The sequence below is a fragment of the Podarcis vaucheri genome (genome assembly GCF_965113315.1).
Source record: "Podarcis vaucheri genome assembly, chromosome: 6".
NCBI classification, from domain to species: Eukaryota; Metazoa; Chordata; class Lepidosauria; order Squamata; family Lacertidae; genus Podarcis; species Podarcis vaucheri.
In genome coordinates, this window is record NC_138764.1 from 71,031,941 (window position 1) to 71,059,693 (window position 27,753).

The window sequence follows — 27,753 nt, forward strand, 5'->3', positions numbered from 1 at the left end:
TACGCCCAGACGGAAGGGAGGAATCTAGTAAGGGGACCTCCCTAGATCCCTGGAGCCTAAGACGCTCCTTCACCTCCAAAAAAGGGAAGAACGCCCCTGGCGGCCTGTAGGGGTCGCTGCGGTCCTTCCGTGCGCCCGCCTCTGCGCGCCCAGCAGCCCCCGGAGGAGGCTGAGGCTCAGGCTGGCAGCGCGCGGAGCAAAGGCAGCCGGATGCCGTGGCGAGCGGAGCCTCCTGCAAAGGCTGCGCGCGCGTGCCGAGCGGCAGCAGGGAGACGCCGGGCAGCCCCGCCGGAGAGACTGGCCGAGGCGATGCCAGGCGGCCCCGGGCGCCAGAGCCGAGGAGGCGCGGGCACGAGGCACCGTTGCTGACTCGCGGTCGCGACGGACGGATCCCAACGGCCCTCCCGGGGCGCAGCAAGCTGGGTAGAGCGAGAGGGGCGCCAGAGCCGAGGGGGCCCGCCGCCAGGACGCGCCGCCCACCGGTAAGGGAAGCACGTCGGGGATGGCTCGGCGCGGCCGCTTCGGAGGGGGGCGAGCGCGCCAAGTTTCCCCGCGGGCTCGACGGGGCAGCGAGCCGCTTCTGGGCTCCTCTCGCGCAAGTTTGGGGGCTTGGCGGTGGTCCTGCAGCCGGCTGGACAGCGAGAGCTGCGCCGCTCCGTCGCGCCTGCTTGTGCCTGGACGGCTCACCGGGGACGCGGTGGTTTCGGCCAGCAGGCTGGTCAGGGTGCCTGAGTTGCGCGCTCTCGGGGTTGGAGCGACGGGCGAGCTAGTTTGGGAACTGAACTTCAGCGTTCTCAGCGCCGAGCGCGTTGTCGAAATCGGATCTGGGATGGGGGTCCCTTCGCTCTTGCTTCAAGGGAAACAGGAGCGCCGGCAGTCAGAAGAGCGAAACGGGGTCTGCTAAGCCAGGCTCCGCTTGTAAGGGACGGGCTCTTGGCAACGGAATCGAGGGCTTCCTCGCGGAGTTCGCGGCGGCTCCGATGCCGTCTGGGCAGGTCTGACGTGCACTCCATTTTGGCTGGGCTTTGGCAGTGCGCACGTTTGAAGACAACTGGTGTTCTTGAGAGGGGTGTGTGTGTGTGTGTGTGTGTGAGAGAGAGAGAGAGAGAGAGAGAGAGAATGATTTAAAGCTTTCCGAACACGGTGGCAAGCAAAACTCCGAGTGCTGGCACCGGCCACTAACAAGAAATCCAGAAAATCTAACAACAGCAATTGCTCCTAATATTCCTCGGTCAGCCCTACTGTTAATTCAGCAGTCTTCCATGCGTAGAATAGGAAAGCACAGTACGGGCGGGGTATCTGCAAGAGGCAGTGAATCTTTGGAGGTCTTCATACCTTCCCCAACAATGCTTGCAGGGAGATTTGTTGAGTTCTGGTCCTTAGCATGCAAAATCAGCACCTTGCTCTCCGCAGAGGTCGACCTCGGGCCCGCATAGAACATAGGAAAGAACATTCCTGCCCCACTTGTGTCCTGCCAGTCCCAGATTCCGTTGCTGACTTGCATTCCCCTTGCAACCTCACCCTCGTGCGATGGAGCTCCCTAGCTGGCACACAGAAGCAATGGACAATCTCAGGAACGGTAGGATGGAGGCTGTTGACATCAACCACAGAATGGAGAGCACCTCCTGGGTCCCCTAAGGGTACAGAGGAGAAGTGTTTACCTACAAGGGGAGTTGCCCTGCCTCACCCCTGATTATTATTATTTTTTCTGGGGGGTGTGTGTGTGTTGGATCAAGGTAATTTCTTCTGCAGCGAGAGTGGCATTTTGTTGCATCACTTTAAAGATAACCCTGATGTCACAGTAGGTGTCAGAGAAGCAGGCTGCTGCTGAGGGCTGCAGCACAGCCACATGGAGGGCACCCCTAGCTGGGGCCTCCCTGTTTCCCCTGCTGCTACTTTCTCTCAGGACCACCCAACCTGCAGGTTAAGGCACCTGCTTCACTGGATGCTGTTGCAGGGCCAACCCTACTATTAGGCAGAGGGAGGCGGCTGCCTCAGGCAGCTGATTGTGGGCATTGTGAAAGGGTAGCAGATTCGTAATTAGGTGTGTTGTTGCATTTGTAGTTCCAGGGAGGGGAAGAAGCAGCACGTGCTGGATTTTCTGCCTCAGATGTCGAAACAGCTTGACTTGCGTGGAGTGTGTCACTTGTGATCTGCCCAGGTGGCAAAATGTCTTGGGCTGGCCTTGGAAGCATAAACCAAAATAATTTTGTTTCTCAAATTACACTCAAGGCATCTTGTTACTTTCTAGAAATGCTTCCCCCCTTTATCCTATTATGCACTTAAAGTCCCTGTTTACATGTAGGCCTGTTTTGGGTCTGGGGGCATCTAATCCTACAGTACAGGTGAACTTAGGAGGTGCTGGACCACCCATGCTTGAGTGCGAGACCCCCCTGAGCCTCATGGAGAGCCACTCTCAAGGAAGAGCAGGACATAAGTAAGATGATGATGATAATATAGGCCAACTCATGAAAATTCTGTGGCTTTTGTGTGGTCTAGTGGAATGATGATCTCCTCACACCACATTGCATTCCTTGGAATGTGAGTTCTGATGTGCACCATCCAAATTCAAATTCCTTTGAAAGTAATGCAGTGTTGATAGACATTCTCCACTGGGATGTATATTTGGAGATGCATACTGTTATTACTAATAATTCTAACAGTGGAGGAAAGTTGGATTCAGAGAATGTCTGCTTAAAGCTGTGTATTTTCCAAGACTTATCTCCTCCTTTAATCCTTTCTCTCTCCCTCCTTCCACCAATCATTTAAGTTGTATGGGAGCAGTCCTCCTTGCAGCTTAAAACATTGTCCATTGTCTAGCAACCTCTTCTCTTGACTAGCAGAAACTGCTGGTCAAGAGGACCTCAAGAGGGCCATACTGGCCAAGACTATGTGCCCAGTTAGCCTCAGCCAGCACAATTTCCCTGCAGCATTTCAACTGCATTCCCTCTCTTTTCCCTGCCTAATTTCGTAGATGCATGAGAACACCTGGCTTAGCAAAGCAATTGGTACAAGTGGCAGGTGCTCTAGGGCTTCTCAAAAGTTCGCTGCTGCTCAGAATTGACAGCAGCTTGTGGCTGCAGTGAGCTGGGCACAGAATGATACCCTGATCTGTGCTTAAGGGCCACAGGTCTCTCCTGTGTGATTTCAGGAATTGCGAGTCCAATTCTGTGTGCACTTGTATCTGTATAAATGCAGAACATGTTTTAATTTTTCTTTTCTTTTTAATTCATGGGCAGTAGCAGATGAGCCTATGTTGATCTCTACATTTCCTTCCCCCATAAATAAATAATGCTGACACCTTTCCTTGATAGGAGGGTGACATCATGGGGTAGAGACATTGCTACTACTTTTTCCTGGAGAAAATATGATGTTTGGAAGACTGCTGTAAATCCACCTCTTTGGCCCTGCAGGTAGCAGCTGAGCCCTGATGCCATCTTACTCAAAATCATGGCTGTCTCAAATCAGGTAGTCTTACTGAAATGAGTGGCTTATGACCATCAGAGTATCTACAAAATTCAGAAATCTTGAGTCGTCTCCTCCTTTTGGCCATGATAAATATATTCAGCTGCCAAAGACTGAACCATCACAAAATTGACTGAGGGCAACTTCATAGCCAGATTCCAAAGAAAAGTGCTTGCCCCAAAATGGCTTAGCCGGTGGTTGAACCATAACACTCTCAAGCTCTTTATCACATAGTGATGGCAGCAATGGAGCTGTAAGATGAAAGAGAGAAAATGGTGGTGGTGATTTGTTAGCATCCCCTGCTCAAGGTTTTTTTTTAAATGGGATCACCTGCAGCTTAAGGAGGATACAGTTGAGAACCAGGAGCTCACTAAATTTTGTAGTGTACAAAATTGAGAAACTGATTATTTTTCATAGCGACAATACTGTCTAAGGTGCCTGACCCTCCCACTTTTACCACAAAAGTGTGCTTCTGTAGGTGGTATCCAATTTCTTCATCTCACCAGTACACAGATTTCTGCTTGCGCAGTGGGATCCCTCCCATCTCCTCCCCCTGTGTGCCCTGTACCCTCTCTAAATCTGCTCTGGAGATTTCGGAGAACCCCCTGAACAGACGTAGGGGGCGGGTGGAGGGAGGAGGGGAGAAAGTCTTGCGACCCAAGTGAAAATCCTTGCCTTGACAGGACAGTTACTTACTGCTGCAACTGGATACTGTATAAGCCCATATTTTTCTGTGGTTGTTTTCTATATATTCCTATATACTATTGGAATGTGGGCTAGAAAGATGGAAATGGAGCGACCGTGAACATAGCAATGAGTAGGATAGTTTCCAATCCTGAGGAGTGGAAGGGCTTTGGGAACTGTGTTTGTTAAGCTGAAAACAGAACAAAATGAGTGAGCACTCTATACTGCAACATTTTGCTGCAGTCCCACTTGTCTGTAACTATTTTAAGGCATGACAGCTTACAAACACAAATTTCCCTTACATTGTTTGATTTTTATAAGGCCAGGGGAGCTGGAAACTGACACTGGGTTTCTAGTGCTGCTGTCAGTATTTCCAGTATTCCATGAGTGGGAAGTGGTCCCAGTCTGTAGGCTCAACTCTCTGGCTCTCCCCTGGCTAAGAAGAAGAAGAAGAGTTTGGATTTGATATCCCGCTTTATCACTACCCGAAGGTGATAAAGCGGCTAACAATCTCCTTTCCCTTCCTCCCCCACAACAAACACTCTGTGAGGTGAGTGGGGCTGAGAGACTTCAGAGAAGTGTGACTAGCCCAAGGTCACCCAGCAGCTGCATGTGGAGGAGCGGAGACTCGAACCTGGCTCCCTAGATTACGTGACTACCGCTCTTAACCACTACACCACACTGGCACCACACTGGGATCTAAGGATGCCATGAGGCTATTGCAGAGATGCTGATGGCAAAGGAAACTGTGGAGAGGGACGATGAAGCAAAAGCATAGCATGTGCTGGGAGATGTGATGGTCTAATTTCTGTAAGCCTGTCTGCTCTTGTTTTTATTATGGAATATTCCTTGCAGAATGGCCCTGGAGCATGTGGTGCTTTCTAGGCTGGATCTTTCCAGCAGCATTACAAAGAGACTCCCAGGTTCTCCACAGCTACCTGTATTTTGTGGAACTTGCTGCCACAGAATGGCACTGAGGTTTAGGATTCAGCTGTGGGTCCAAGTGGTCATCGGCTGGATAGCCAGTATAGGAAAGCTCATATTTTAAATATATGAGCAACCTTGCATGTAGACAGCTGTGTGGAAAATCTACTTTGTCCTGAGTGTGGACATTAAGGAAATAATGGTGTGTTTGAGGTATCCCTAGTAGTTCAGATTAGGGCTGCCAAACCCTCCCTCATGGGTTCTGTATATGGGTGTAGTTTCAGCTGCTGGAGTGGCTTGAGAGATTACTCTAAACCTCTTACTGACTAGAGCAGGCATGGGCAAACTCGGCCCTCCAGATGTTTTGGGAGTACAATTCCCATCATCCCTGACCACTGGTCCTGTTAGCTATGGATGATGGGAGTTGTAGTCCCAAAACATTTGGAGGGCCGAGTTTGCCCATGCCTGGACTAAAGGCTTTCCTCCCTCTCTTCCCCCCATGAAAACCCTGAAATTGGCTCTCGGGGCCCCACCCCCTCTCAGAGGCCCCACCAACATGTACTTTTGCTGGGCTGAAATACGTCCCTTGAACTGTATTAATACCTCTTGCTTGCCTGAAAGGAGGAAGGAGAGGTGTGTACCTCTGTCTTTTGCATGGCTGAGATGTAACCTACCGTACAAAAGCAAGGATTACATCTATTGTTGTGTCCATTTTCATGTCTGGACCCTTCCATCCCTTGTATTAGTGCCACAGAATGTTATCCACAAGGAAATGTGACCTCTACTTTTAAGGCAATTTGTTGAATGACATTGTATGGTGGTTATTGTTCCAAAACATGTTAGTTGGTGTCTTATTGCTGGCAGTTTTGAGGGCCATTGATGGGAAAGTGCACCATTAAATAGAATAAATGAAGAAAGCATAACGAGGAAAACATGATGTACCAAAGTGGAGAATGGTGCAGAACTGGCACTTTTTTACTTTTGTCCAAATAATGATATAACTAGCCTTGCCATAATTACCTTGGAGACATAGTCAGTGATTCATAATTTGTAGGTTTAATAATAATAATAATAATAATAATAATAATAATAATAATTTATTTATACCCCGCCCATCTGGCTTGGTTTCCCCAGCCACTCTGGGCGGCTTCCAACTGAATATTAAAAACAGTACAGCTTCAAACATTAAAAACTTCCCCAAAGAGGGCTGCCTTCAGATGACTTTTAAAAGTAAAATAGTTGTCCATTGCTTTGACATCTGCTGGGAGGGCGTTCCACAGGGCAGGCGCCACTACCGAGAAGGCCCTCTGCCTGGTTCCCTGTAACCTTACTTCTCGCAATGAGAGAACCACCAGAAGGCCCTCAGTGCTGGATCTCAGTGTGCGGGCTGAACGATGGGGATGGAGACGCTCCTTCAGGTATACTGGACCGAGGCGATTTAGGACTTTAAAGGTCAGCACCAACACTTTGAATTGTGCTCGGAAATGTACTGGGAGCCAATGCAGATCTCTCAGAACCGGTGTTATGTGGTCCCGGCGGCCACTCCCAGTCACCAGTCTAGCTGCTGCATTCTGGATTAATTGCAGTTTCCGGGTCACCTTCAAAGGTAGCCCCACGTAGAGCGCGTTGCAGTAGTCCAAGCAGGAGATAACTAGAGCATGCACCACTCTGGCAAGACAGTCCACGGGCAGGTAGGGTCTTAGCCTGCGTACCAGGTGGAGCTGGTAGACAGCTGCCCTGGACACAGAATTAACCTGTGCCTCCATGGACAGCTGTGAGTCCAAAATGATTCCCAGGCTGCGCACCTGTTCCTTCAGGGGCACACTTACCCCATTCAGGACCAGGGAATCCCCCACACCCACCCGCCCCCGGTCCCCCAAAAACAGTACTTCTGTCTTGTCAGGATTCAACCTCAATCTGTTAGCCGCCATCCATCCTCCAACAGCCTCCAACAATTAGAGAAGGTTTTCCCCCTAAAGGTTACTGCTAGGTTTGGTATAAATCTAATGCTGGCATCATGTTTTGTGGAGAAGTGTTAAAGCCCGTAATATGCCACTCATCCATTTATGTAGAAGTCCTTCCAGTTGTTCATCTGGAGTCCATTTCTGCAAGGTGCCAGAAATGACAGAAATCATACTTGGAGATGTAGCTTGGATTGCGTAGACCACAGAATTTCAGAGTTGTTGTTGTTGTTTAGTCATTTAGTCATGTCTGACTCTTCGTGACCCCATGGACCAGAGCATGCCAGGCACTCCTGTCTTCCACTGGCTCCCGCAGTTTGGTCAAACTCATGCTGGTAGCTTCAAGAACACTGTCCAACCATCTCGTCCTCTGTCGTCCCCTTCTCCTTGTGCCCTCCATCTTTCCCAACATCAGGGTCTTTTCCAGGGAGTCTTCTCTTCTCATGAGGTGGCCAAAGTATTGGAGCCTCAGCTTCACGATCTGTCCTTCCAGTGAGCACTCAGGGCTGATTTCCCTAAGAATGAATCATAGAATCATAGAATCATAGAGTTGGAATAGACCACAAGGGCCATCGAGTCCAACCCCCTGCCAAGCAGGAAACACCATCAGAGCACTCCTGACATATGGTTGTCAAGCCTCTGCTTAAAGACCTCCAAAGAAGGAGACTCCACCACACTCCTTGGCAGCAAATTCCACTGTCGAACAACTCTTACTGTCAGGAAGTTCTTCCTAATGTTTAGGTGGAATCTTCTTTCATGTAGTTTGGATCCATTGCTCCGTGTCCGCTTCTCTGGAAGCAGCAGAAAACAACCTTTCTCCCTCCTCTATATGACATCCTTTTATATATTTGAACATGGCTATCATATCACCCCTTAACCTCCTCTTCTCCAGGCTAAACATGCCCAGCTCCCTTAGCCGTTCCTCAGAAGGCATCGTTTCCAGGCCTTTGACCATTTTGGTTGCCCTCCTCTGGACACGTTCCATTTTGTCAGTGTCCTTCTTGAACTGTGGTGCCCAGAACTGGACACAGTACTCCAGGTGAGGTCTGACCAGAGCAGAATACAGTGGCACTATTACTTCCCTTGATCTAGATGCTATACTCCTATTGATGCAGCCCAGAATTGCATTGGCTTTTTTAGCTGCCACGTCACACTGTTGGCTCATGTCAAGTTTGTGGTCAACCAAGACTCCTAGATCCTTTTCACATGTACTGCTCTCAAGCCAGGTGTCACCCATCTTGTATTTGTGCCTCTCATTTTTTTTGCCCAAGTGCAATACTTTACATTTCTCCCTGTTAAAGTTCATCTTGTTTGTTTTGGCCCAGTTCTCTAATCTGTCAAGGTCGTTTTGAAGTGTGATCCTGTCCTCTGGGGTGTTAGCCACCCCTCCCAGTTTGGTGTCATCTGCAAAATGGATAGGTTTGATCTTCTTGCAGTCCATGGGACTCTCTAGAATATCCTCCAGCACCATAATTCAAAAGCATTGAGAGTTGTTAGATGATCCCTATTCCCTTCACAGAGCTACATTTCACAGAATTCCCTGGGAAGAATTGTAGCTCTGTGAGGGGACTAGGGGTCTCCTAACAACTCTCAGCACCCTTAACAAACTATAGTCCCTAGGATTGTTTGGTGGAAGCCATGAATGTTTAAATAGTTTTAAATGTGTAATGCAGATGGGCCTCACTTTCTCAATATTCTGTGCCACTGAGTTCTTATGAGGTTGTTTTGAGGGGCTCCCCTTTAGTATTCTCCCACTAACACATTCACAAACCTCAGGGTTACTTTGAGTCTGCTGGAACCTTTCTCTTGTGTGTGGGTGGTGCAGCTTTGGCTATATAAACACAAGCATGAGGTGACCTGAACTGAAATTAGAAGGAATTGTGATGAACAACATAAGGTGTGATACCCGATTGCAGAGACCATTTGTGTGGCCCAGCAAAGCTGTTAACATAGGCTTGTTTGCAGCACACAGAACTGCACTTCCCTGAACCCTGAGCATAATTCAGTGTGATAGGTAAAGGTAAAGGGACCCCTGACCATTAGGTCCAGTCGCAGATGACTCAGGGGTTGCGGCGCTCATCTCGCTTTATTGGCCGAGGGAGCTGGCATACAGCTTCCGGGTCATGGCCAGCATGACTAAGCCTCTTCTGGTGAACCAGAGCAGTGCACGGAAACACCGTTTACCTTCCCGCCGGAGTGGTACCTATTTATCTACTTGCACTTTGATGTGCTTTCAAACTGCTAGGTTGGTAGGAGCAGGGACGAGCAACGGAAGCTCACCTAGTCACGGGGATTCGAACCGCCAAACTTCTGATCGGCAAGCCCTAGGCTCAGTCCCTCATTTACATCACGTACAGCCCATCAAGTAGAGTCCTATGCAGTCTGGTGGTAAGTGGAGGGTGTATGTTTTACAGCAGCTTTTTTCCATCAGTGGTGGAGGGATGACTTGTTTTTAATGTTCACTCTGGACCATATAACCTTTTAGAAATGAAATCAACACTTTAGTGCTGAGATCATAATTTTCCTTGACTCTTGGTGATTAGCCCCTGCTAACTCACTGTAGCAATTTATTTCTCGCAGTTCAACGCTGTGGCTCTTTTGAAAAAAGGACTGCATTGAAAAATTAAATAAAATACTTTAATGATGGTGGCACAATAGGGGCTGAGTGGACCAAGGCTGGAAAATGGAATTTTTTATTATTATTATTTTAAAAAGTGTGCTCTATCGCTTAGTAATTATTAGCCTTTGCTGGAATGGGGGCACTAGATGTGGCTTCTCTTTTATCTTGATAATATAATCTCATCAGTGTCTGACAGCCTCGCTAGCAGCACCCCTGGGGTATTAAATGCTTGGGGGATGAACACATGAAAATCATAAAAGTAAGTTGGAAAGCTGTGAGGGATAGTGAACCCTAGAAGGCATTGTGCCTCTCTGTCTTTAATATTCCTGTCAGAGTCCCTTTTGGCAACTGAGCTGACAGGAGCCCGTAGTATCTTAACTGGCATTGTCACAAAACACATTGTCTGGCTTGCAAGTCAAGGCTCCATGCCTGGCTTGCCTCATTTGCTGATTACAATAGAGCATTTTGGCAGTGGTCATGCAGGCTTGGGGCTTTGAAGATTTAGGGGGTGGGGAGAAGAGGGGGTGGGCCTGTCACTTCTCCTTCCTGTTTTGCTTTGGGCAAGGCATCTATTCCTATCTGGTTTGTAGGGAGTGAAAGTTCCCCCAGCAGGGATCATGAGAAGCATTATGCACAGTTGTGTGTGGGAAGGAGGGAGGAGGTTTTCCCTTCCTTTTTTATATTTCTTAAAAAGGGAATCTGTAACACAGGGGCCAAAGGTATCATGTTGATATTGTCTGAAGACACAAATGGTACGCTGATAGGCCAATTTTACTATGTAGCTCAAGAAATGGGTCTCAGGCTGCAGATCCTGGCTTACCTGTGGACTCTGACAAATGGATTCTGCATAACATGAGGCATCTGTTACAGCTGGTGGTGCCATAATTCAAAAGATGACATCCCCACAGAAACAAGTAATGCAAATGGAGTGCAGCAGTATCATTAATAACAGGGCTGTATCTTCCAATGTGGGGGACGCGGGTGGCGCTGTGGGTAATACCTCAGTGCCTAGGACTTGCTGATCGCAAGGTCGGTGGTTCGAATCCCCGCGGCGGGGTGAGCTCCCGTCGTTCGGTCCCAGCTCCTGCCCACCCAGCAGTTCAAATGCACCCCTAAGTGCAAGTAGATAAATAGGTACCGCTTTATAGCGGGAAGGTAAATGGCGTTTCCGTGTGCGGCGCTGGTGCTGGCTCGCCAGATGCCGCTTAGTCACGCTGGCCACGTGACCCGGAAGTGTCTCTGGACAGTGCTGGCTCCTGGCCTCTTGAGCGAGATGAGCGCACAACCCTAGAGTCGGACACGACTGGCCCGTACGGGCAGGGGTACCTTTACCTTTACCTTTTATCTTCCAATGTACCTTGTAAAAGCTCCATCACAGGTCTTTGCATGGCTGTTTCCTATGCCCACAACTCCAAGTGGTGGGAGTTGTCTTTGAACTTGTTGTGGAACAGATCAGTGCCAGGATGGACGGATCTTGGGAGTCCTAAATATGCTTCTCCAAGCCTCCCAACAGAAAGAACAGGATCTAATCTTTTTGCCACTGTTTCATGGGCCCCACATCACATGGGAAATGTGTGCAGAAATGGGAGCCAATATTCCCTCTGTATGCCTGGGACCCAGAGGACTGTCTTTGGAAAAATATTCAGTGTAATGTATAATAATAATGGTAATGTGTATTTATATCCCGCCTTTCTCCCAGAACTGGGACAAACCGGGACTCAAGGCAGCTCACAAAAATCAAAACAAACACAAATAAAACTCAAAGCTAAAAGCCTATAAAAGATAATAGTAAAAAAATTAAAGTATATATATGTCAAATTCAGATATCCAAAACTCCCTTGCCAAACTAATTAGTGAAAACTGGCTTTTATGATGTGTTCTGCTGCTTTTCTTTTTCTACATTATCTGCTCTGTATTTATTTGGAAATTACAACCTTTGTGCTGCTCTTGTGTTTTGTAACTTAGATTATATTTTGCTTGTATATTTGGTTTTATGTTGAGGAAGAATAACAATAAAATAAAATGCTCAAAGCCAGCTGCAAGTGAAGCCAAGAGGACACAAGGCACAAAAACATGCAGTAATTGGTAGGATAAGGGAAGTTGGGAGGAGGTTATTTCCACTGAGCTTGAGATTAGCCTAGGACCACTGTGCAAGCCTCCAGGACTTCTCTTGCTCTTCTCTTGCCTCAAACAGGTGCTCTGGTTAGCAAATGTGAAAATGGAACAAAGACTGTTGCAGTCAAGTTGAAACCCCCTTCGGATCTAACAGTTGATTTCAGCTGAAGGTCTGCCTGGCCCTTCATTACAGGAAGGTGGTGATAAGGCTCCTCTTCCTCCTCCTCCTCCTTCACATTATTTTAAGCACTGCCTGTTGATTAACCCATTTTAAACACATCTTGCACAGTCTTGTGGCTGGAGCAAGAGGTCTTCCTTTAAGAAATAATCTCTTGCTCCTGCCACATGGCTGTACTAGATGAATTTAAAATCCCTGAGTCTGGTCACCATGCTAGGTAATGAGGCTCAACATTCACTCAGAATGGGGAGTGTCTTTAGCATACATTATTTTCCATGTATTTGGAAGGAAGGGGGTTGAGAGTAAGAGTGGAGGGTCAAATAGTTGTGGCTGATGATGGTAAGATGCTTTCAGGGTGCAGGACAGCATGTGGCGTAAGCTGCCTCCTTGCTCTGTTCTTGCAACCTGGCTATCCCTGTGAGAGAACTGAATTGGCTGCTCTATATGCAGATGCTGCTGCTCAAGTAATTCATTCATGTGATAAGCATTTCTCCGACTTGCTCAAGGACAGAGGCTCACATTTCAATTGCCTGGAGGATCTGCGAACATCTGGCTGTTATTGACTGACCTTCAGCAGATGGATGAGGCACCCAAGCAGGGAAAGGTTGGGAGTCCCTTATGAACTGTTGTGCCTCTTGGGGCTCAGAATAAGGAGGCAGGCTCCTTACTAGAGATGCTTTGAAAAGTGTGTAATTTTCTGGCTACATTCTGGTATGAGGGGAAGAGAAGAAATCAACACTCTGCATCTAGGCAGGTCCACTTCTCTTCTGTCTGATAGCAGAGTACTCTATTGCAACTGCCACATTGCCATGCTATAAGAACATATACAGTAGTTTCTGTGCCCCTTCTGCTGCTCAGCAACAATAAATGGCATACTCATGTATTTTTTTTTGGAACTGGAAGAAGGGGAAAGTGAGTTGGAGTGGCACTATTTCCTCCATCCTGCTATACAGGGCAAGAGAAGAGCCTTTGCCCATCCCATTTAAACCTCTGCCAGGTGTTTCTCTTCCAGATGCTCTCAGTTTCTTTTCTCTTGGGCCAACTTGGTATGTAGGCAGGACACTGCAGTGTGCAAGAGGATGTGGCTTTGTTCTGCCTTCAGCACCACTGGCTGTGGACAGCTGCCTGACTTCAAGTCCTATTGTAGAAGCAGGAGTGTCCCTAGCTCAGGCCCTCCAGCTGTTTTGGGACTACAATTCCCATCATCCCTGACCATTGGTCCTGTTAGCTAGGCATGATGGGAGTTGTAGTCCCAAAACAGCTGGAGGGCCAAGTTTGGCCATGCCTATCCCTAGCTGGTCTGATGCATTGTTACTACTTTTGCATTTACCATGTCAAATTGTGAGGGTCTTTCCAAATTATTTCCCCTTCCCAGTACTCTTACAATTATACTGGCTCTAATGCTAATTCAGGCCTGTTGTGGGTGGGATAGGTGGTTAATCCAGAGGTAGAGGAAGAGATTCAGCAAGGGCAAGCAGACTTTAAAGAACCATAATATTTGCTTTTCATGGAGGTATAGGGAACAAGATTCACTTATGAGGCTGAGCACCCTTCTTCTTCTTCTCAAAAAGAGCCAGTGACTGTTTCTATGCTTGAGTGCTAGTACCATCTTCTTGCTCTTCCTTTCAGAGAAGGGATGGGTGGACACCAGGTTTTAAGGATCTACTTTTTCTTTTTAACCAGACCCCTGAGTTTTATCAACCAGAGCCTAGTGCAAAGCAGGGGTGGGCTAAGAAATAGAGAACAGGGTGCCTCTGAGCACATGCTCAGCTCAGAAATTTTGCAGTCAGTTCCAGAACCAAGCCCAGAAGTCCCTTTCATGGAAATCCACTCCATTTCTTTTTTTAATGTTCTTTTTCAGCCACCTAATTTTGGGGATAAACTTTTTAGTTGTTGCTATTGTTAGACAATTGGCAGCTGATCTGCTGCAACTCACTCAGAGATATACTAGTAGATCTCAATCTACCTTCTGTCCATCCCAGTTTTAGAGAATGGGTCTCTTCCCCCTCCCCCCAATTCCTGAACTTGCTATCAATTTTTGATACCCATTCCTTGATACTTTCATCATCCCTCTCAAGCAGGCATGCTGTTTTTTGGTTGTGGGGAGCCCCTTTCACTCGGAGTACAGTGTCTTCTTCCTGTGGCCTGCAGGCATCCAGGAGCTCTGATGGGAAGCTGATAAATCAGCTGTAACATCCCTCTTATAATGCTGAACTGTGGACGACCTTGACAGAGACAGGCATCTGATGGCAGGTTGGTAAGTGCAGCTGACAAGATGTTTAATCCTGCAGAAATAGTGCTATGGAGAAGAGCTCTTGTGACACTTCGTTCCCCTGCCTTGGTGGATAAAATTGCTGCAGAGGTCAGGAGGTGGTGCTTCATGAAAAAGAAAACAACTGGGATGCCTGAAAGTAGTTTGGCCACTTCCTCCTTACTCTCTCTATCCTAATTGCATCTCAATAGTGCTGAACATGGAATGCACAATGACTTCTTCACCCTTTTCACAATGGTGTTTATGTGTGAAATAGATTGTTACACAGACAGGCTTTCACCCAGGGCTGTTTGTCACAGGAGAGATTGGAGATGCATATGGAGTAAATGTTTTGCGAGGGGCTCCCTAGTGAGTGGGTCAATTCCTTCCCAGCCACCCACAGGTCAAAGAAAGCGTATAATGAATTCTCTGCCTCCCCAGAACTGACTTTTCAATAAAGTCTTTTCCCTGCCGGGACATCTTTTGTTCATTACTTTTCTCTCTCAGAGAGAGCAAGAGTAGGGTGGGGAGAGAGAGAGAGATCCTTTTTCTCTTGAGTTTCTCTTGTTCTAATTCTCTTTTTCTAAATCTTTTCTATTTCTATATTTTCCATCAATGATTTGGTGATACTTGGGGGTGGGGGAGAGACTGAGCAAAGGAAATAGGACATGAGGAGAAAAAGGGAATCTTGACAGGAATCCCACTGAAGTTAGACACCAGTAAAAACTTTTTTGCTTTTTGCCTTCCATGATCATTGTCAGATTTTTGGGATTCAGACACTTCTGGAATATGCATGCATGTTTATTTTATAGACTTTTTCAAAGTTGATCCTTGTACAACCAAATCTCGTGTGTGTGTTTGGAGAGTGGGGTAAGAGTGGTAAGAGTATCTGGGGAGGCATTGGTTGAAGTTCCCATGCATCCACAAAATCCACTGTGTCTTTGAGCCAATCACTATTGGGATACCTGACAGTGTTCTTGTCAGGATAAAGTAGGTTATTATTATTATTATTTCATTTCTACACTGCCTCATTGCCAAGGTGGTTTCAAAATGGTTTGCAAGTGTAAAACCAATTACAGAAACACACATAATTAAAATGCATAATAAGGCATTTTCATCAAAACATTAAAATAAGCGCCTGCAATTAAAATGTACAATGAAACAATCCCACTCAAACAGCACAACAATCAGAAACTGTTTAAACAACCATAAAAACAGGAGTTTCAAGTCAGGAGATCAGGGGAATGCTAACAGATGTGTCTTCAAGAACTGACAGAATGTCAATATCAATGGGCTTTTTATATTTCAGTAGGGAGAGCATTCCACAACACTGGTGTCACCAGTGAAAAGTCCTGCCTCTTTGTCAGCGAAAGCCAACAATCATCAGGTCATGGCAAAATGGTGTGCTGGGTTTCATTTGTTTATCATAATACCCTTGCTGTGGGTTGAAGGGGAAGACACCCTGCCTCTTTGGAATAAAAGTGGGGGGGGGGACCTGACCCAACAGTTTCTGACCCTTCCAATGCATGCTTGGGACCAAGTGTGGGTCATGGCTTCAGCTGAGTTCTCTGAATTCAGAACTGGGGTAATGCGGCTTAGCAGTGGTTGACTGGAAAGGTGTGAGGGACCATGGCGGCTGGAGTGTCAGACTTGGATCAAGAAGACCTGGGTTCATATGTGAGCTCTGCCATAACACTGATTGGGTTAGCCAGGTTAGGCAGTGATGATAAAGTAGCAGTAACCCCCATGTATGCCATCCTCAGCTCCCCATAACGTCAGGATTGTTCTTTGATGAATAAGCAGCTGGAAGGATTATTATTTAAGGGCAGCTAACCAATGCAAATGTGTTAATATCCTATTTCACATGCACTGGGGATTATATGTGGCATTGAAAATCTATTTGGGAGCTGAGTCCTGGTGATTCAATCAAGCCTGGAGGAAAAGCTGCGTGGGGATTTCAAGTGACTGCAGCTTTCTTTGGACTTTGATGATCAGGCCCGAAGCCCCTGCAGAATTGCAAATGGTTGGTACAAAAATGCAGTTTAGTGGCTCTAGTTTGCTATTCCAGACTGTCCCCAGCCTTGGGCAGCTTTGTCCCCAGCCTGGCTCAAGTCTTGTTACTCTCCAGTGTCCCAGATGATTCTTTACAGCCAGGTAACTCCCAATTTATGTGGGGATTACGTTCTGGGGCATCGCGCATTTCCGTGAAATTGTGTATACTTGAAAACACTATTGGAAAAGCCTGCAAGCACCCTCTAAACTTCTGGAATCCCTTGAAAAACCCGCAGCGCATACTAGATGCCAAACTTTACTGCAATTGCTCCATCCCAACCTCCTTGCCCAAACTCCCAACTCTCCACAGGCATCAATAGTCAGAACAAAGGCTCCTGGGATTGCTAAGTACTGTTTTCACACATTTCCTGCCCTTTCTGGACTCTTTTAGGGCTGTTTTTGCCAGTCACTTTCAGTTTTGGTACGATGTGTGCATAAATTGGTCATTGCCTGTAGAGAAAGAAGCACAGGCTTTGCTTTGAAATGTAATGAGCCCTTCCTGAGCAGTGGTCTTTCCCTGCTGCTTCCACCCAGGAATCTCCCTGGCTCAGCTGCCTCCCCTCTACAGCTCAAACCAAGCCTCTCTTTAAAAACAAAAAATAACCCTTTCATGGTGCATGCTTGCCCCAAACCACCCCCCCACCCCATAGCTAGAACCCCACATGCACATCTATAGGTGGACCTAGCATGGGTTGCTCCCCAGTTTCAGAGATGCTCTTGAAAATGGGTTATCTGAGGGGAAGCTCTTGCGATAAGCATTCAAGCTACAGTTCTTTTTAGCTTGTCATTTGAACCTCCTGCAAAGATTGCAGTCTCTGTATATTGTAAAAAGAAGACCAGGAATCCCCAGAGGCTGGGATAATATGGAACATGCCACGCTGGAGTAAGGAATGCAGAAAAGAACATAAAGGGCTTTTTAAAAAGAAAACCAGATCCCTTTGTCATCAGTTAAATACATCAAGCAAGAGGGGTTGCTTTTCTCTTTGGCTTTTTTTGAGGGGGGTGTATGTGACTTGCTTCATTGTGTTGTTATATGCAACTAAACTTCAGAAATATAGAGCCAATAGAATTTAATATGAGGTCTTCTTAACATGAGGAAATTCTCTAAAGTACAGAATCTTTATTGCATTGGGGAAAGAGCTGTTTGAGATAAATATGGGTTTTTAATGCATATGTGGAGAAAACAAAACTTGGGGATGGGCTGTAGCTCTGTTGTAGAGCATGTTCTTTGCATGCAGGAGGTCCCAAATTCAGTGCCTGCCATCTTCCAAGTAGGGCTAGAAAGGAAAACCTGCCTGAAACCCTGGAAAGCTGATGCCAGTCAGCACAGACAATACAGTGGTACCTCGGGTTACATACGCTTCAGGTTACATACGCTTCAGGTTACAGACTCTGCTAACCCAAAAATAGTGCTTCAGGTTAAGAACTTTGCTTCAGGATAAGAACAGAAATCGTGCTCCGGTGGTACGGCAAAAGTGGGAGGCCCCCATTAGCTAAAGTGTTGCTTCAGGTTAAGAACAGTTTCAGGTTAAGAACAGACCTCTGGAACGAATTAAGTACTTAACCCAAGGTACCACTGTACTGAGGTAGATGGACTGATGGTCTGTTCTGGGTCTGGTTAGCTGTGCTTTGGATCTGAAGCTGAGTACAGTGTTACAGGGTTACATACGCTTCAGGTTACATACGCTTCAGGTTACATACACTTCCGGTTACAGACTCTGCTAACCCAGAAATAGTGCTTCAGGTTAAGAACTTTGCTTCAGGATGAGAACAGAATTCGTGCTCTGGCGGCGTGGCAGCAGCAGGAGGCCCCCATTAGCTAAAGTGATTCTTCAGGTTAAGAACAGTTTCAGGTTAAGAACAGACCTCCAGAATGAATTAAGTACTTAATCTGAGGTACCACTGTATACAGTATTGTTTACTCACTCTCTCACTGCTGGCGTTTGAAACTGAGAACACATTATCATTATTATTATTGAGTTTAATAGATAACAGAACATTCTTATATATGGTATTTCAAAAAAGGATTACAAATAAAAATCAGTTTGTTCATATACAAAACATTTCACCACACATTCTTACATGAATACGTATGACTTCCCGCCACCCCCCCAACATATTCACATTTTCTATTATCCATTTATACAAATAACTATTGCTTTATTCTAGTTATAATATCTTGTAATTTCTTACTACTTACAAAACCTTTTGCTTTGGTTTTATAGTTCATATATACAGAAATAATTCAAATGCTGTCATAGACGCCACACCACTATTGTATTTCATTAAATATTTCTTAAACATGTCCCATTTTTGAATAAAATTTTGATTTATATTGCCTCTCAGCCTGTTTGTCATTTGAGCCATTTCAGTGGACTCTACCAACTTATTTAGCCACTCTGTTTTTGTAGGAACCCTCTCCCCCTTCCAGTTCTGTGCAATTAGGATTCTTGCAGTAGCAGTTGTATATAAAAAAGATTCTTTTAAGTTTCTTGCTATCTCTCTATTTACTGTTCCAAGTATAAGAAGGTCTCAGGTTTTTGGGGAAATGTTACTTTTATAATTTTTTTCAGTTCATCATATATAACATTCCAAAACTCTTTTATTTTTGGACATGTCCACCACATGTGGAACAAGTTTCTTTCAGATACCCCACACCGCCATCATTTGTTTGAACTGTTTTTGTACATCTTAGATAACTTTGATGGCGTCAGGTACCCATCTAAACTGCATCTTCATGAGAACACATGTTAGTTGCAATCCAGATCTATCCTGTGGTTTCTTGAGAAATACTCCTGTTGGAAACTCGGTTTCCCCTTGAACCAGTTTCCATCTGATTGGAAAACTTTAGCCACATACTCACTTGGCAGTGGAAGCTGAGGTGTGTACAGTTGAGACAGCCATTACACACATGGAGAGGACAGGCCATGTGTATGGAACAGCTGTATGGGTTGGAGTCTGATGGGGTTGCAGAAGTGGAGAAACAAATCAAGTAATGTACATCACAGGAAGACATCCCTGCCCCTTCTGTGATGTGTACAGCAGCGTGGAATTGTAACCTGAAAAACCAGAAGCATTTCTATTGGGTATTGTTGGGAGTGATATAAATAGAAATGAATGTAAGCTCTTTTTATATGTAATAACAGCAGCAAGAATATTGTTAGCCCAAAAATGGAAGCAAGAAGAATTACCAACGATTGAAGAGTGGAGGATGAAGTTAATGGACTATGCAGAATTAGATAAATTAACAGGAAGAATTTGAAACCGGAGGGACCAGAAATTCACGGAAGACTGGCGTAAATTTACGGGCTATTTGAAAAGTATTTGTGAAGACCAGACGACGTTTGTAGGTTTACAAGAAGTTCTGTGAGGACTATTATTGGAAGTATTGCAAAAATAGATAAAGGAAAGGATAATCTGTTAAGAGACTTAAAGGCAATATAAAGTTGAGAAATGTATAAGAAGTGGATAAAATGGTGGATTATCAGAGGTGCTGATGGAAGTCTAAAAAGATTGTATAAGTGATAAGTTTCATGGTACATTTTATAATTTATATGTTAAAATCAATAAAAATTACACACACACACACACATACATATATGTATGTGTGTGTGAGTGCGTGTGTATGTGTATATATATATATATATATATATATATATATATATATATGAATTGTAACCTGAAAAGCAGCAGGGCGTGTGTGGAAGCAATAATACTGCATTTCAAGCCACTAATGTATACATACTCTCCCTCACTCCCTCTCTCCTCTCCCTCCCCTTTCAACCATATGCTGCAAGGCAGCTCACGATTTACTTTATGATATATTGTTTTCCAACAAAAACATTTTTGTTAAAGCCAAAACAAACCAGCAATGGCTACTGTCTTAATCTCCTGAAAGGACATCATCACATGCCTGGGCAACCCCCCCCCCCAAACCTGTATGTTTCTCTAGCCTGAAAGCCATCAAATTCTATGTCAGTCCAATAGATATGGGGAGGGAGTAATTCTACACATGTTGGACTGCAGAATGAGGCTTTCACAGTTGTGGTTGTCTTCTTCCCAGGGCTTAACTGCACTGAGAAGCATGTCCAGGTCCATCCTTGCGCTCTTTTTGCCAGCAAGTGAGTTTAAAGCTGGACTGGGGAGGAATTCAGGAAGGTTTCTCAGCATAATGCTGTTAAATAGCTTAAGTTGAGCTTGATTTTAAATGGAGATTTTATTGCTGCTGGTTCGCTAAACAGCCACTGGTTTGTTTGTTTTTTAAAGAATGCACTGTGTTAAACAGATGCATCTCCCTCCCCTTTTGCTTTGCTTCAGGTGTTTTCCAGAGAAGGAGCTAATGCCTTTTTATGAATAAAAATAAATGCCGAGAGAGTATGAATCTTAACCTTTCAGTGGAAATGGGGTACTTTGTAGCAGGGAACGGAAATTGGTTCTGGGAGTTTTGTTTGCTGCCATAATGCCTTTTGGAAGCAAGAGCTCTTGGCTGCTAAAGATGGGCAGGCCTAATCGGCCTAACAGTATAATATCTTTTATGAACACAATGGTATTGGGGTGGGTGGGAACTGGCCTTGCTACAGTAGAAAACTCTGAGGTTTACTGCATGTTTGACCATTTCAGAACCATGTTAAAAGTGTGCTTAGTCACTTGAGTGTTTAGACAGCCGCCAGAGGCCCTGTTTCTCCCCCCCCCAGTCTTCCCCCCAAAAGTGGGGCAGACCTTGTTAGTGGTTATGCCCCAGCAACTTCCTCCCTTTTTAAGGCTTTCCAGTGGAGGGGAAAGTTGCTATTTCAGAATTATCATTATCATTATTATTTCCCGCCCATTTGGCTAGGTTTTCCCCAGCCACTCTGGGCAGCTTACAGTGCTTCTGTCATCAAATTTCCCATTATTTGCTGGTCATAGTTTTTATGTTGCTATGTGGGTGAGTTATGTTCTTTGTTGTCACGTTAAATTTATGTTTGTTTGTTTATATTTTTTTAAGGAGAAAATCCTACGACCTTCACATTTTTATTTATGTTTCTCTTATTTAACAAAATTTATACACTGTTTGATGGTAAGAACCTCTTAAGTGGTTTACAAAAAATATAAAATAAAGCATTTTAAAAATAAAATAAAAATAAAAACAGTTAAAGAGGGTATCTAAAAAACTTCAAAAGATGATAAATGTCAAAAAAGCTAAAAATAAATAAGCATGTAACTTCTACATGTCTGGATAGGCGTGCCTAAACTAAAATGTTTTTAGCAGGTGGTGAAAAGAGTACAGCGAAGGCACCTGCCTGATGTCAATAGACAGGGAGTTTCAAAGTGTAAATGTTGCCACGCTAAGCAGTTTCTTACAAGTGCAGAACGAATGTTATGTGGCGCCTGTAAAAGTTCCAGTTCCACAGATTGAAGCAGTCATGTGGGCACATATGGGTAAGGGGTTCCTGCAAGTAATTGTGCTTGGAATTTTCAATTTGTTTTTGCCACTTTGAGGGGTTTCTATAGAAATATGGGCGAATTATGTTTTTGGTAAATGGAAAAGAGAGCCCACAGCCCCCAATGAGGCTGATGCTGGAGATTTATTTTTTTTTAAAAAAACACCTAAAACAACTTCATGGAATTAAGGGGTAATACTTCTTTTATCTGGGATGCGGGTGGCGCTGTGGGTTAAACCACAGAGTCTCGGACTTGCCGATTAGAAGGTCGGTGGTTCGAATCCCCGTGTCGGGGTGAGCTCCCGTTGCTCGGTTCCTACTCCTGCCAACCTAGCAGTTCGAAAGCACGTCAAAGTGCAAGTAGATAAATAGGTACCGCTCCAGCAGGAAGGTAAATGGTGTTTCCGTGCGCTGCTCTGGTTCGCCAGAAGCGGCTTAGTCATGCTGGCCACATGACCCGGAAGCTGTACGCCGGCTCCCTCGGCCAAGAAAGCGAGATGAGCGCCGCAACCCCAGAGTCGGCCACGACTGGACCTAATGGTCAGAGGTCCCTTTACCTTTACCTTTACCTTACTTCTTTTATCTATTTTATCTGTTTTATTTATTTAGGGATGTGGGTGGCGCTGTGGGTAAAACCTCAGCGCCTAGGACTTGCCGATCGCATGGTCGGCGGTTCGAATCTCCGCGGCGGGGTGCGGTCCTGTTGCTCGGTCCCAGCGCCTGCCAACCTAGCAGTTCAAAAGCACCCCCGGGTGCAAGTAGATAAATAGGGACCTCTTACTAGCGGGAAAGTAAACGGCATTTCCGTGTGCGGCTCTGGCTCGCCAGAGTAGCTTCGTCACGCTGGTCACGTGACCCGCAAGTGTCTGCGGACAGCGCTGGCTCGCGGCCTCTAGAGTGAAATGAGCGCACAACCCTAGAATCTGTCAAGACTGGCCCGCACGGGCAGGGGTACCTTTACCTTTACCTTACTTCTTTTATCTGTCAGTTTTCTCTGCTTCTGTATGTGCTTAAAAAGGCGCCTCTGGCTTAGTGCAGAACAAAGTGTTCATCCTCTGAGAAGAAATAGGAAAAGTCCATAAAGAATTCCTCATCTCAGCCTTCGCCATCATCCTTCCCTCTGATGTTTTGCATAACATGGATTGGACATCTAGCTGTTTTTCTTTTTGTAAGGATTTGAAGACTTGTCACCCTCTATCCTTAAACATGCTCTTCCTGCCTGTCATGGAATGCAGTGCATATGAAGGTTTTGATGTACTCAGGATAGGGCTAGCCATCAGGTAGATGACACTAAGGAAGTCCCAGTAGGTAGAGGCACAAGGACCTAGGGAACGTATGCAGATTATTGGTTTTCTTAGCCTGAGGGGGACACAATGGGAGATGCCAGCAGAATCAGGCACTCACCTAGTTTTCACATCATTATAGACCATAGCTAGTTGATTATTGTGACTCTGTTGATGTCACTGACTTTGCTTTTGACTGTGTGGAAGGAACACACCACAATCCCTGGTTTGGCGTTCTTGTTGTTACCTTCATTACCTGCCCTTCACCAGCATGGACTTTAGTGCGAATTTCTCCAAATAAATATTTTTTTGTATGCAGTTTCGCCTAATATACAGTTTCCCCAAGCAATTTCCCCTAATATAATGCATTTTTCTATGTTATTTTCACTAATGCACACTTTACTGTGCAGCGTTTTTGTATACCTTACTTGGCTGGAGAGCTGCACTGCAAAATTCGGAAAAGTGTGACTTTCGAAGAGTGGCTGTGTTTCAGTTTGCCTGTTGTTTCAAAAAGTGTGACTTCTGTAGGTTTGCCTTTAAATGCAGACTGAACCTCATTTCTTGCCCAGCCTTTCTTGGGAAGCCTGGGCTTGTGTTTTCTTATCTGAGGCATATGGCTTGTTGCCATCCGAGCCATTGGAGCATTCCCTTGTCCCCCTGTCTGCCCTAGAAATAACTCTCAGTGCCATTCTCCAAGCTTGACTGCTTTTTAAAAATAGCATTTGTTATCCCTCACTGGGGATCTTCTTTCCCCTGGTGAACCTCAGAGCAATCTTATTTGAGATGACCTTGAGGTAAAAACAAATATTTGGGTGATTCGGAGGGAATAAGCAGTGTGGTTGACTTTCATTGGGATCCCCCAGATTCCAGAGTCTGAGTTGCCTTTTCTTTGACACTTTCCAGAGTCACCTAGTATGCATTCCTCATTCATTAATATTTGCTGGGCATGGTGTATATTCCCATGCTTCCACAGTACTGTAATAAAATCATCATCTGGGAAGCAAGCAATGTCTGTTCAGAGTGGCTCACAGTGTACATTACATTTACCACTGCAAATTACCCACACCATCACTTAGCTCTGCTTGAATCATTTATTAAGTTAGGGTGCTCTGTAGCGATGCCTGGATGTTGGAAAGGATAATGAACCCTCCAGTGGTGAGAGTGCCTGAGGGTGCAGTGTGGGGAAACTATCCACACCTTACAGGCTAAATAGAGATCCCTTTGGGACAGGATGCACTTTTTGCTTAAGGGTCTGTGTCACCCCGATCTCATTTCATCTCTCTGCAGGCATAAAGGGGTGTAAATGACACTGACACTTGCTCTAAGCCTCTTTACACTGACAATCCAATGCAAAGCAGCCTTTGTGTAACCGAGATCTCATCGGCACTCTGTGTATGTGTTTTTTCTTTCCAGAGGATCAATTAACCTGCATTAGTTAATGCAGTTTCACCCTCCCTCCTCTTTTTCTGGCTTTTCCTTGGAGCCTTCTCCGCACATCACATATTTATGATGCACCCACAAATGTGGTAATGCAAGCGCACAGAGATTAATGATGGGTGACCTACCCACCACACAGTTCAGAATTGGCCTTGGCGAAATGAGTGATTTCCCTCGCCCCGAGAAAGTAAACAAAACCCCTTCATTATTTCTTGACCCTACTTCTGAATTCAAAACTGCATCGTGCTCCCTATGACATCGGGAGCACAACAGGACCCAGACACCTCTCCAGCCCAATCCTCCAGGTCTGAATTCAGAAGAACCCAGGGTCAATTTGTTATTGAACTGAGGCTGTTCAGACTTCAAGAGTTGGTTATTCCGAACTTCCCAAGTTTGGAATCTACTCTCATCACTTATAGAAAAACGTGCTGTAAGAATCTGACAAATGCATGTTCAAGTTGGTTGTTAGTATTCATCTGTCTTGAGAGACAATGGTGTGCCTCCGAGGGGGAAGCCAAACCACTGTGTTAGCAGCACCCAAGTTGTAGCACCACCAAAGTCTCCCCAGGACACAAGCCTAGGCAGTATGTATGGTGGTCCTGGGCTGCCGAGACAACACATTGCTGATGTGTTAGGGTGGCAAGAAAGGCTGCAGGGCCACATCTCTGTTCTAACTTATTCACTGTGTGGAGGATCCTCACATAATTTAGAACCCAGAGCACTCAAGAGTTCCAACTCCATGGGAAGCCCCCACATATGGAGAAGATACAGATATATCTAAATAATTGGTGTAGATATTGGGCTCAACACAGCAGTGGAAGAATAATAGGAGTAGAAGGAATGTGGAGTTTGGGGGCCAAACACATGGCTCCACAGCCCCATTCACTTTGCTTGCCCTCTGTGCACAAGTAAAAAGGTAAGGTAAAGGACCCCTGGACAGTTAAGTCCAGTCAAAGGCAACTATGGGATGCGGCACTCATCTCACTTTCAGGCTGAGGGAGCCGATGTTTGTCCACAGACAGCTTTCTGGGTCATGTGGCCAGCATGACTAAACTGCTTCTAGTGCAATGGGACACCATGACGAGCGCTAGAGTGCACATAAATGCTGTTTACCTTCCCGCTGCAGTGGTACCTATTTATCTACTCACACTGGTGTGCTTGCGAACTGCTAGGTTGGCAAGAGCTGGGACAAAGCAATGGGAGCTCACCCCTTTGTGGGGATTCGAACCACCAACCTACCACTCGGCAAGCCCAAGAGGCTCAGTGGTTTAGACCACAGCACCACCCATGTCCCTTAGGCTGGTTGCATGGCAAGTCCCCTCCCCCATGTGAAATGAAGACACTGGACACATTATTTAAGGTTAATGGGCATAAAAAGGCCACAACTTTATTGATTACAGAATTGAAAGGTATTGGCCTTAGGCATTGGCTCCTATCGACTACCCGGCATGGAGACCGGGAAGGATTATCCACAAGCCGTGGGAGTCCTGTTGAAGTACGCCAACTAGGATCCCACGGGTGTCACCGCTCGGGGGCGTGCTGGAGGCCCTTACCTCCGTAGGTTTCAGACAACGCAACACCCCCCCGGAGTCCTTTACCGGACTACCCTTTCCTTGGGGGAAGGTGATGGCACTTCCTTCCCCCCATTCATTTGCATAACAATAAACCTCTGCCAATGCCTAACCGCCAATACCGCGGAAGTTGTGACGTTTGCTACGAGGTAGGCGAAAAAACCAAAAGGCTGACAGTGCGCCAAATTGGAAAAATTCCTGCGAGGCCCCTTGCGGTGATCAACCGGAGTCCATAGCAAGGTCATAGCTAGCTAAGCCTAAGGGTGGGTGGGATGGGAAAACCGCTTGGCTGGAAAGGGGAAAGAGGGCGGTCCCCCGGGTGTGCCTGGCCTTAAGTAGGCTAGGCCACGTCTCCCCGGCCAGCCGATTGGCGGGCCGGGTCGAAGGCACGCCCGGGGATTCCCTGGATCTCGTGGGGGCAAAAGGCCAGCCCCCACGTGTGTGGGAGGGGGTAGCCCGCAACCCCCTCTCCTCGCAAGCTCGGAAATGGCTTTGTTAGCTATTTTGGACATCAGGCTTTTCCATGAATACAAACCCAGACAATATAGGTGCCCCAAGTGGGATGCTGGCCAAAGCCCTCCAAGGAGTGTTAATTTGATAGTAAGTAAGGTTTGCTGTCATGTAATGTACAGTGGAAGATGTCTCTCAAGTGAGTTCAAAAAGGTTTTGTTGGTTGCAGAGTCTTGGCATGAGACTGTATCCTTTGATCATCATAGCCATTTCTCCAATATGTGTTTTTTCTTCTTAAAGAAGGATGATTTGGCTCTTTTCTCAACCTTAATCCATTTAGGGCTGTCCAATCCACCACACACTGTAAGTCAGCACAGCAGGGGGAGGACTTGATGATGTTGGCTGATGTGGGCTTGCTTTCGGAAGGAAGCAAATTGATGGAGGTCCTTCCTTCTCCTTCTGTGAGCAACACATAGCATGGCAGTTTCCCCATATGGATAGGGTTCTGTATTTCTTCGGCTGCATCATATAATGATGTGTTATGTACTACAATCTACTTAGGAGATGCATATTTTGCAGTGCAAGTACCAGGTGATTTTGAGAGACTTTCAAACTAAACGGAAGTTTCACTGCAAAGAGAGAGGGACTGATCAAGTGCATGTGTTGTGTTCATTTATCTTTCCTTCATTTTGCTCTTTCACACAATGCTGGCATTTGAGCTTTAGATCTGTAGCGTTTGTAACATGAGCAGCACGCTTCTCATGATATGTTTGCAAGGGGCATTTCTGAGCAATCGGATGCAATCTTTCAGTTCATCCGAAGGTCACAGAGTGTCCATATTCAGTTGCCATTTGCTCTTGGTCTCTTTGCACTGTGTTATCAGACAGTCGTGTGATTGGCGGCCTCCATATGGCAGTCTTCTCCATTTGTGGGGGTGCTGTTGACAATGAGGGTCCTGCATATTATGACCCCACAGAACCTAGTCTTATCGTCCCCTACTGACACTCCCGTATCTGTCTGTGAGGTTTAACTGGAGATTATGGGACACACTACTCCATATTCAGAGCGCACAGGTTCTCAGAGGGTCCAGATTGTGCAGCTGTTCTTATTGTGTTGATGTGTGTAAGCTGTTGTATAATAACAGTTTTCATGCACTTTCTAAACAGCTGCTTCACCACTTTGATGCATGACCAGATTAGCCGCTCTTGTTGTTGTTTCAACGGACATATACCACACAGCAGGGTGTGAGCAGTCCAGGCATGAGAAAATAAGCCTAGCTTTTTTAAAAAAAAGTTTTAAGAGCTATAATGGAACATTCTGTATTTCTTAATTTTCTTGGCAT

At 45.8% G+C, this 27,753-nt stretch overlaps 1 protein-coding gene across 2 annotated transcripts in view; it reads left to right on the plus strand.

Annotated features, from left to right (window-relative positions):
• Positions 1-217: 217 nt before the first annotated feature.
• The window catches only part of TAFA3 (TAFA chemokine like family member 3), a 93,632-nt gene continuing 66,096 nt past the window's right edge, over positions 218-27,753 (plus strand). Inside the window, exon 1 of one of the 2 annotated variants that reach the window (XM_082227682.1) lies at positions 218-482. The gene's annotated coding sequence lies outside the window, so the exon portion shown is untranslated. Of the gene's footprint in view, positions 483-976; positions 996-27,753 lie in introns of those variants that run through there. The other variant, XM_082227683.1, reaches the window with a different exon arrangement.